General features: G+C 33.9%; 1 protein-coding gene across 2 annotated transcripts in view; it reads left to right on the top strand.

Moving 5' to 3' along the window:
• The window catches only part of LOC106462860 (ubiquitin-like modifier-activating enzyme 5), a 37,612-nt gene that overhangs the window by 19,442 nt on the left and 9,346 nt on the right, over positions 1–8,824 (top strand). The window lies entirely within an intron of this gene.

Genomic DNA, 8,824 nt, shown 5'->3' with positions numbered 1-8,824 from the left:
TATATATATATATATATATATATATATATATATATATATATATAATATATATGTATGTATACACAACTAGTAATATGGTTTAAATAAAATTGGGCATCAAAGCAAACATCCTTAGATAAGTGCCTTTGTCTAATGAAACCTGTAGAAAAATAGTCTAGCACCCACTCACCTTCTTCCATTAAGAAGCATTTAACCAGTAGTTTAAGGGTTTACTTTTAACACTTCTTCCAAGATGTTTTGAGCGAAGCAGAGTCCAGTTAATGTGTGCTAGACTGTGGATCTGAGGTTCCATGGCTGAAAAAAAAAAAATAGTGCTTCACACTTTTGGGCAGAGGGTGCATTATACGAGTTTCAGTCTCACTGTTATGTTTGACAAGAGTAGCCCCAAAGATGGAGGTGGGCGGTGTTGAATAGCTACCTTACATCTAATCTATCATTTCAAAATTAGAGATGGCTAGTGTAGATAACCCTGGAGTATCTTTGCATGAAATTTAACAAACAAATGATATTTAAGATTTCTGAGACACTACCATACCTATCTACCCAGTGCTTTTGCCTTAGGGATTTGCATGCCACTATCCTTTAATGTACTCCCACCTAATTTTAAAATATTTTCTTGTGAACTGCACTACTGCATAATAATGTCATTAGGCAGCAAAAGCCCTTTTCTAATAGGAGGGCAACACACCTCCTTGTACAATTACTCTCTCAATGGGTTTGCACTCATGAATCTCCATTCTTTTCCTCAACACTGAACATATCAGACATGATTTTTTGTTTTCAATTTAATGTGATTTGTGATATTTATGAAACTAAATTTTCTTCTTCTTTTCTACAAGCTATGAACTTATTTATTCATTCATGTAACATTTACTACTTGTGTGAGTGAATAATTTCTTCATACACGTTATGTATCAACTATGGCTTAAGGATGCATGTTGATTTAGGATGATATTACGGCTATTGTGCATGGGGTAGTGGGTTCTCTTATACATTCAGGACATTCAGATCCAGTCCCTTCTTCAGGTATTCCTTCCCATCGTTTTGAGGGGAGAATGGGAAGGACGAATTTAATTGTTTCTTCCTCCTGGTTATGCTCTAGGAACTTTTCTCCCTGTTGAAGAGAATCCTCAAACTTTCTCTTATTATCAGGACTTAATTTCACAGGTATGTACCATTCTTACTCTTTCCCCTGTGTCATATGACTTAATCCAAATCCTAACTAATTTTCATTTTACCTTTCATTGACTGTCTACATTCCTGCAAACTCAAGCCTTGACTTCTCTATCTATCTGATATTTATAGCCTTGAAACTAATAATGGTTGGAGACAGCTTGAATGGGTAATGAAGAAAAACTTTAATACAAGTTTAACATAACAGCAAGTGTACAACGTTTCAACAAAACCCAGATAGACAATTGTGCCCTACCTGTACCATTCATTGCTACTTATCTAACACCTCATATTTTTGAGGTTCCCATCACTGATTCTTCATCTTCTTATCTTCCAGGGATATTTCTCTTTATACCTTTATTGGTTAGGTCCAACTAATTCTACATTTAGTCTACTTCTCATTGAACAGAATTGTCACTTCTTTCATTTTCTTGCCACTTATTTCCAACATCTCCTGTACAAATTCCTTCAGGCAGGCATGTAGACTACTACTCACACCTTTCTTGCCCACAATCTTCACCATCTGACTGTCTTGTCTTCTGAAGGCTACTGCTTGCCTCAACCATTCTACAAATTCTACCCACCATCACTAAACTGCTGAGTATCTTTTCTTTTTTCACAGCATTTACTTATAGGATCCCACTAGGTGGCTGTTTGTGTTTCCAGTTTTGCTGGAACAGTCTCGTTTTTTGATAGTTCGACCCAATATTCTGAGAAAAGTTCTCGGATTGCACAGAACATCCTAGTTTTATGATAAAAATTTCAAACTGTCAGTCACTTCAAACTATAAATGTAATAGGCCTATTGGACTTGCTCATTGTTGTAACTGGTACTCTCTTGCCATCAAACTCTCTTGTATGGTGAGAAATCCAGGTCTGCGCATACCTGAATGTGAAGTCAGTTAACCCTCTCATGACAGGCTCGGTATAGAATACTGAGCTCATATACACATTTACATACGTTAAGTATTTATACTATAACTTTTAATGCAATATGTATATCTTCACCAAATTTGGTAGACTTTCAGTAAACATTATAAGTATTTCACATACAAAAAATCATATTCTTAGTGAAGTATTTTCAATAAACTAAAAATAAGATTTATCCAATAATATATCAAGTATTTGTTTCGAGTAGTCCATGTGCAAAGTGTTTTTCTTATTAAGATTAAAAATACTATTCTTAATTTCAAAAATTTTTTTGTGTAATCTCGAAAACCTCCTAAATACATTTGAAATGTTTTTTTCAAGAAAACTTTATATTTTATATGTCATTTTCTTTACCCTAACTCTATACAAATTGGTCAATTTGACTGACCTCATAACCACCAAAAATCTAAATATATCTAAATTACTGCTTTTTTCTTTCTAGAATGACTTCAGATTGTAACATGAAACTACATTCACATCAGTATACATCTATTTATACTTAAATTTTATTGTTTTATTATTGCTCTGTGATTGCCCTTTGACAACTAGTTATCACTATTCATGCCGTTATAAGATGGAGCTTACGTTATGCTCTTGAATTACTTGAATTACCCATGAGCTACTCTGAGTCTGAGCTGCTCGCATGCATGCCTTCGTGAAACATTTTTATTATATTATTATAATTTATTTTACCTAATCTAATCTTAACTAACCTAAAGAGATCCTTGATTTTTACATTTTAGTTACTTTTATCATAATAAATGAAGAATAAACATGAAAAACAAGAAATAAAGTACATACCCAGGTCGTCTCATTCTTTTACCGTTGACTGTCGATGACACTTAACTCTACTTTTTTACACTAATGGTAGTAATGCACCAAAGAACATACAATAATAACATACAAAAAGTGGACAATTTCCTTTAACTATCACAATTTTTCTGGCTTTCTAACTATTCCACAAGAGCCAAAACAAATTCCTCCAAGCTAGTTGTTATCTTTTCTGTGGGAATGAAACTTGTACTAACTGAGAAATTGACAACTCTCTGTTCAGGAAACAACATAATATAATACCTTTGCTTTCTATTGGTTATACATAATGTAGAAGTAAACATAAGAGAGAACTATTAACCCTTTCGAGATGGGTCATGGGTGAAAGGTCATGTCATCTCTTTTGTTGACTCGCATTCAAAATTTTATTGAACTACTATTTCATGAATTTATGTCAGTAAGTTTGGTATCAAACTGTAGATTATAATTCAAATGCTAGTACTACGTAGTACTCAATTTCTTAATTTAAAAGCAAATATTAAAAAACAGATAAACATCGATTTTTGTTTGTCACATGGTATGTTGAATGCAGCACTGGTTCAATTAGATGTTTGTGAAGTCAAAATACTAAGTATATAGTTTTGTACGAATCGGAAACTCAAATTACCATTATTGACAAGCTAGAATATAAATTAAGAAGGTCTTATCTTTTAAATTTGCTAAGATATTGCTCATGTAATAAATCAAACACACCTCTATCCATTTTTGGAAATGCTGCCTTATATACACTTACTTCTATATATGACATGAATAACCAATTGGAAGCTCAGAATGTCCCCCTAGTGGCTTTCTCAGCCGTGTTAATGGACTTTGCATCATTTCTTTCTTTTGAACCAATATTTCAATGATGTAGGGTGTGTCTTTAGTCTGCTTGAAATTCCAGATTTTTTTAGACTAAAATATATCTTAGTTACTAAGCTCTATAAGTTATAGTGGAATTCTATGGTATTAATGTAGTAATTTATGATTTTTTAGTTATTCAAATGTATATATAAAACCTAAAAAAAAATTTGTTTCATATCCTCCATGTGTACAATTTTGAAAGGCTTAGCAACCTACGTTAAGCAGCAACCAAGTACAAAGGTTGTAACTAGAAGAGATAATTGTTTGCTTTACTTCTTTATTTACTTTAATATGTTTTAGGAAAAATATGTTTAAGAACTTATTTCAAGATAGCAATAATCTATATACATATATGAGGTATAATAATTGAAATGCCACTGTATTTTACTAAATACTAGTCTACTAAAACACAACCAAGACAAATTACTTTGCACAAAGGTCAGTTTTATGTTATTTGATACCGTAACATGAGTGCACATGAGCCGTGTCATTGTAACTTCTGTATTGTTAGCTAAGCACTGCTGAAAAGTCAATATAATAAAAATAATATATATAAATGTATAACGTTATGTTTGTTTGTTTGTTGTTTTTTTTATTAATTTTGCACAAAGCTACACAAGGGCTATCTGCGCTAGCCATCCCTAATTTAGCAGTGTAAGACTAGAGGGTAGGCAGCTAGTCATCACCACCCACCACCAACTCTTGGGCTGCTCTTTTACCAACGAATAGTGGGATTGACCATTACATTATAACGTTATGAGATATAAGCTATTTAGTCTCAACATTTATGTTTTTATGTTATAATTTGTGTTCATTCTAGAATAAAAGAGGCATAATTTATATTTATTTCCTAACTTTTTATGGTGGTTGTGAGATCGGTCAAATCTCCCAAACCCGTACAGAGATTAATTACTGAAAATAATAGATAAAATATAGTTTTTTTTAAGAAACGTTTGATAACTATCTTGACATTATAAAGATTTGGTTTGTGAAATTTTAAAATTTTCTGATGCATAAAAGTACTTTTAATCTTAAAATGAATATTACTCTGCATGATAGATAAGCAACATGCGAAAAGAAAAAGACATGAGAAAAACATTGCTTTATAAATCTTAAGACGTAATAAAAAATCTGATATTTTGCTTGTGAAAGCATTGTAATGTTTACTGATAATCTGCCAAATTTCATTAACATTTGCTTACTAATTTAAAAGTTATAGCATGAAAACTGTAACAAGCACACAATGGTTACGAGGGCAGGACTGAGCCCATGATGAAAGAGTTAACAAATCCTAAAAGAGAGGATATACAGGTGGGTGTGGCAGGAGGGGTCTGAATTTCTATCTGACAGCTCTGTAACCAAACAAAATTGAAGGCTATAAAAATTATGGTTTGTCTGAGCAATGACGATTTTATAGTGAATAATTTATGTTAAATTTCGTATTAGAGAGGTGGTGAATAAAATAGAGAAGAGGGGATGCCTAGAGAAAATTTCACATTTCTCACAATATGGGAAATTCAGGATTTTTTAAAATATTGCCTTATAAAATTAAGAACTTAAAACTTCTATACTGTTAAAATATGGATTATTAGCTATACTATATGCTATACTAATTGGTATAACATAAACGAAAATTTTGAAAATAACTCTCTAAAAGACTCACCAGTCGCGAAAGGGTTAAGACCGTGCTCATTGTAAAAACACATTTTACACAGTCATATACTGAATTTTATGACAATTTATGAAAAAATTATAACTTTTATGCTCCATTCATTATTCACAAAAATATGTCAAAAAAGTTTCAAGGTAATGCTAAAACCTAAAAGAAGCATGTTTGAAAAATTTATGGATTCTTAAATAAATCCAGGTATGAAGTAGCCTATTTTAAGATGAATTGGATAAAGTGAATAACTAAAGATTTCTTGAATGAGTAAATTTAATGAATTGTTCCACAATATTTCCTAATATCTTAACGTTAGTGCACTTTGAATAATTTCACCTACTTTTTTTTTGGTGATAGACACAAAACAAATGAGCAAATACAGTAAAATTAAAGTTAAATCATTTCAATTTGAAATTGTAGGCAAGGGCTGGTCTGTTCTGGTTTTTTGGGTTTGGAAATCTGGTCACCTTACTCCCAGGGTATACTTATTTCCAAAAATTCTCATTAAGCCAGGCTAATTGAAAGCTCTCATACCATCTGTCCTGGCTCCATATGTGAGATAGGGTGTTCTACAAGACCATGTGAATCATCCTTGTGGCATATTTATATATCTGACTATTATCTGATCCAGACCCTACCGATTCTATGGACTATTATGGAAAAAGCCAGCACTAGGGGGTGTTCTGCCTGCTTCCCTGGTTCTGCTTGCTGGCTCTTCAGAATAGAAATATGTGGTCATCCTTTTCACTGTCTCCAGTAAAAGACTTTTCCAGCTGAAGTACCAATGGGGATCTGGGCATTTTCTCTTAATCTTCCCACTGCAAATTTCTCTCCCCTTTCCTCTTTGAATGGAGCATGAGAGACCATTAATACTTACCAGTTCCTAGTCACTGTGGTGGTGGACCATGGAGAATCCTCATTGTTTGGTACTTAACTGCTGGGGCTAGAACAAGGGGTGCCAATTTGTGAGAAGCAGGGTGGTGGTGACATTGTCAGTTTAGCACAGTTTATAACATGCCACTTGTACCTGCATCCTGAGTGTGTACAGTTGAGTTTAAGTGAACACACACACACTATAATGTTATGTTCTCCTGCAGCCAGAGCTTGTTCACTAGAGTTAAGGTGAGCACACAGTACGGTATGTGCACTCTTCCTGCAGCCTGCGATTGTCTAGTAGTGTTAAGGTGAAAACACACTATACACACATGCCCTCCTCCTGTAGACATTATCTGTTCAGTTGAGTTGAGGCAAGCATGCACTTAGCAACCATGCCTTCCTCCTGTAGCTGATGTATATTCAGAAGAGTTGAGGTAAGCAAACATTGTACAGATGTGGCCTCCTCCTGTGGATGTCACCTATTCAGTTGAGTGAAAGGTTAAGCCCTTATAGATTTCTGAAAATTATTTAATATTATAATTTGTAGTAATTTGGATTAAATAGGAAAAGAATAACTAGATTTAGTAAGATTAGTAAATAAAAGTAAGAAGGTCAAAGTTTTAGCTTAGAGTTTAGTGGCATAAATTGTATTACAATGTTATATTAGACTTAGTAGGTGTAACAGTACTTTAAGTTTAGCTATAATTCAACTGGTTAATCCTCATATTTTAAGAATTAGAGTTAAGGCAAAGTAGTAATAAAAAATAAACTAATATAATTGGTTCTTAAATGTTAGACTTAATAGTAACAGTGTTAACAATAGGCTACTGGTATTTGGTATTGAGTATTGTTGCATATCTGATTGTTTGATAATTTCCTGTAGAAATTCTTTCCGAGGAACTTCAGTGATATGAGTCCTTTCTTGATTAAACCAGTTTATTCTTTCTCGATACAACTTTTTGTAATACACAGAATTTGCACAGTCACTTTAAACTTAACAACCTTTATAACACACGCTATAAATCTCAGTGATTCACACACTTTACTTACAGTGCCTACGTTCGCTTGGCTCAATTATCTGTCTGCCACTGGCATTCTTTGCCAGGCTTATATATACTAAAAAAGAGAGCATCTAGATCACACTCGACCTGGTGGGCAAATTCATGATCCTTCGAGAAACTCCTGCACACATGTTCCCAGCGTTGCGTGACTTCCACTGTCGTAACAGTATTTATTTTCAGTCTATAAGTATAAATACAATAGTTAAGATTAGTGTAGGAATTAAGCATTCACAGTTTGTTAGGTGTAATGGGTGCAAGAAGTGGGTTTTATTTGAGAACTGAGGACTGGCATGTACTTTTAAGGAAGCTAGTAGTGAAGGTGTGCAATTTGTATGTAGAGTTTGTAGGTTGGAGGAGTTGGGAGCTATCCTAATCAAAGTACATGCAATAGATAAAGCGTAAATTATGAGAAATGGTAGCAGGATTTCAGAAGGAGCTTAAGCTTTTACATGCAAAGGAACACATCATCTAACTATGACTTTCAGGAAGTTAGAAAGTACTATAAGGATAAAAAGTAGTGAATTTATTTATAATGAACCTATTCTGTTGAGCAACAAATTTCACCCTTTGGCTTCTGCAGACAAGGAATTATTGGAGGAAAGGAAAACTAAAGGGACAGAGAAGGATTTGGATGATAAACTTAAGAAGGTTATAGTTATAGGTGATTCCTTGACAAGGCATTTCAATAACCATGCTAGTCTGTGGGGTAAATAGGGAGAAAGGAATTAGATTATGCTACCCACTGGCACAGGTGGAAGATATAACTGACAGAGCAGGAGGTAATAAAGGAGGCTAGCAGAGATGCAGTTTTTGTTGTGCATGTAGGGCTAATGATGTAGGGAAAGGTAGATCAGAGGAGCTAATTGATAAGTACAAGGGGTTGATAAAGGCATTTAAAGTAAAAAGGCCATAACTTAATTTTGTCAGGGATACTGCTCAGAATTTACTGTGGTGATGAAGTTATAAGTAGGTCACTCGAGCTAAATGCTAGGCTTAGGTTAGTATGTAAGGATGAGCAGATTGGCTGTTCGGACTTGTGGGATCAGTTCAGTGGAAGGAGGAAGATTTTAGGAATGGGTGGTTTACATTTAAACAGGGTAGAGGCTGGCTTGTTTCCTAGGGCTATTAACTCAGCTGAAAGGGAAGCCTTAAACTAGGATTAGACAGTGGTGAGGGCCAGGATAAACTAAATGCAAAAAGAATAAGAGGCAGAGAAAAGTTTAGTGTAGGAAATGAGTATAGAAGTAGTTATAAGGATAGGCTTAATTGTTACTATTGTAATGCTAGAAGTATAAGAAATAAAATATATGACTTTAGAGCACTGGTAGGAATGGAGGATTTTGATATAATGGGGATAGAGTATTAAAGAGATGGGTTTATGTTAGTGGATATAAAGGGAAAAGGCTTTTAGTTGGACTTTTTTACAGACCACCAGATGATACTGTATG

Source organism: Limulus polyphemus, unplaced genomic scaffold (assembly GCF_000517525.1).
Source record: "Limulus polyphemus unplaced genomic scaffold, Limulus_polyphemus-2.1.2 Scaffold1268, whole genome shotgun sequence".
Lineage (NCBI taxonomy): Eukaryota > Metazoa > Arthropoda > Merostomata > Xiphosura > Limulidae > Limulus > Limulus polyphemus.
This window is presented reverse-complemented; position numbering and strand designations above follow the sequence as displayed.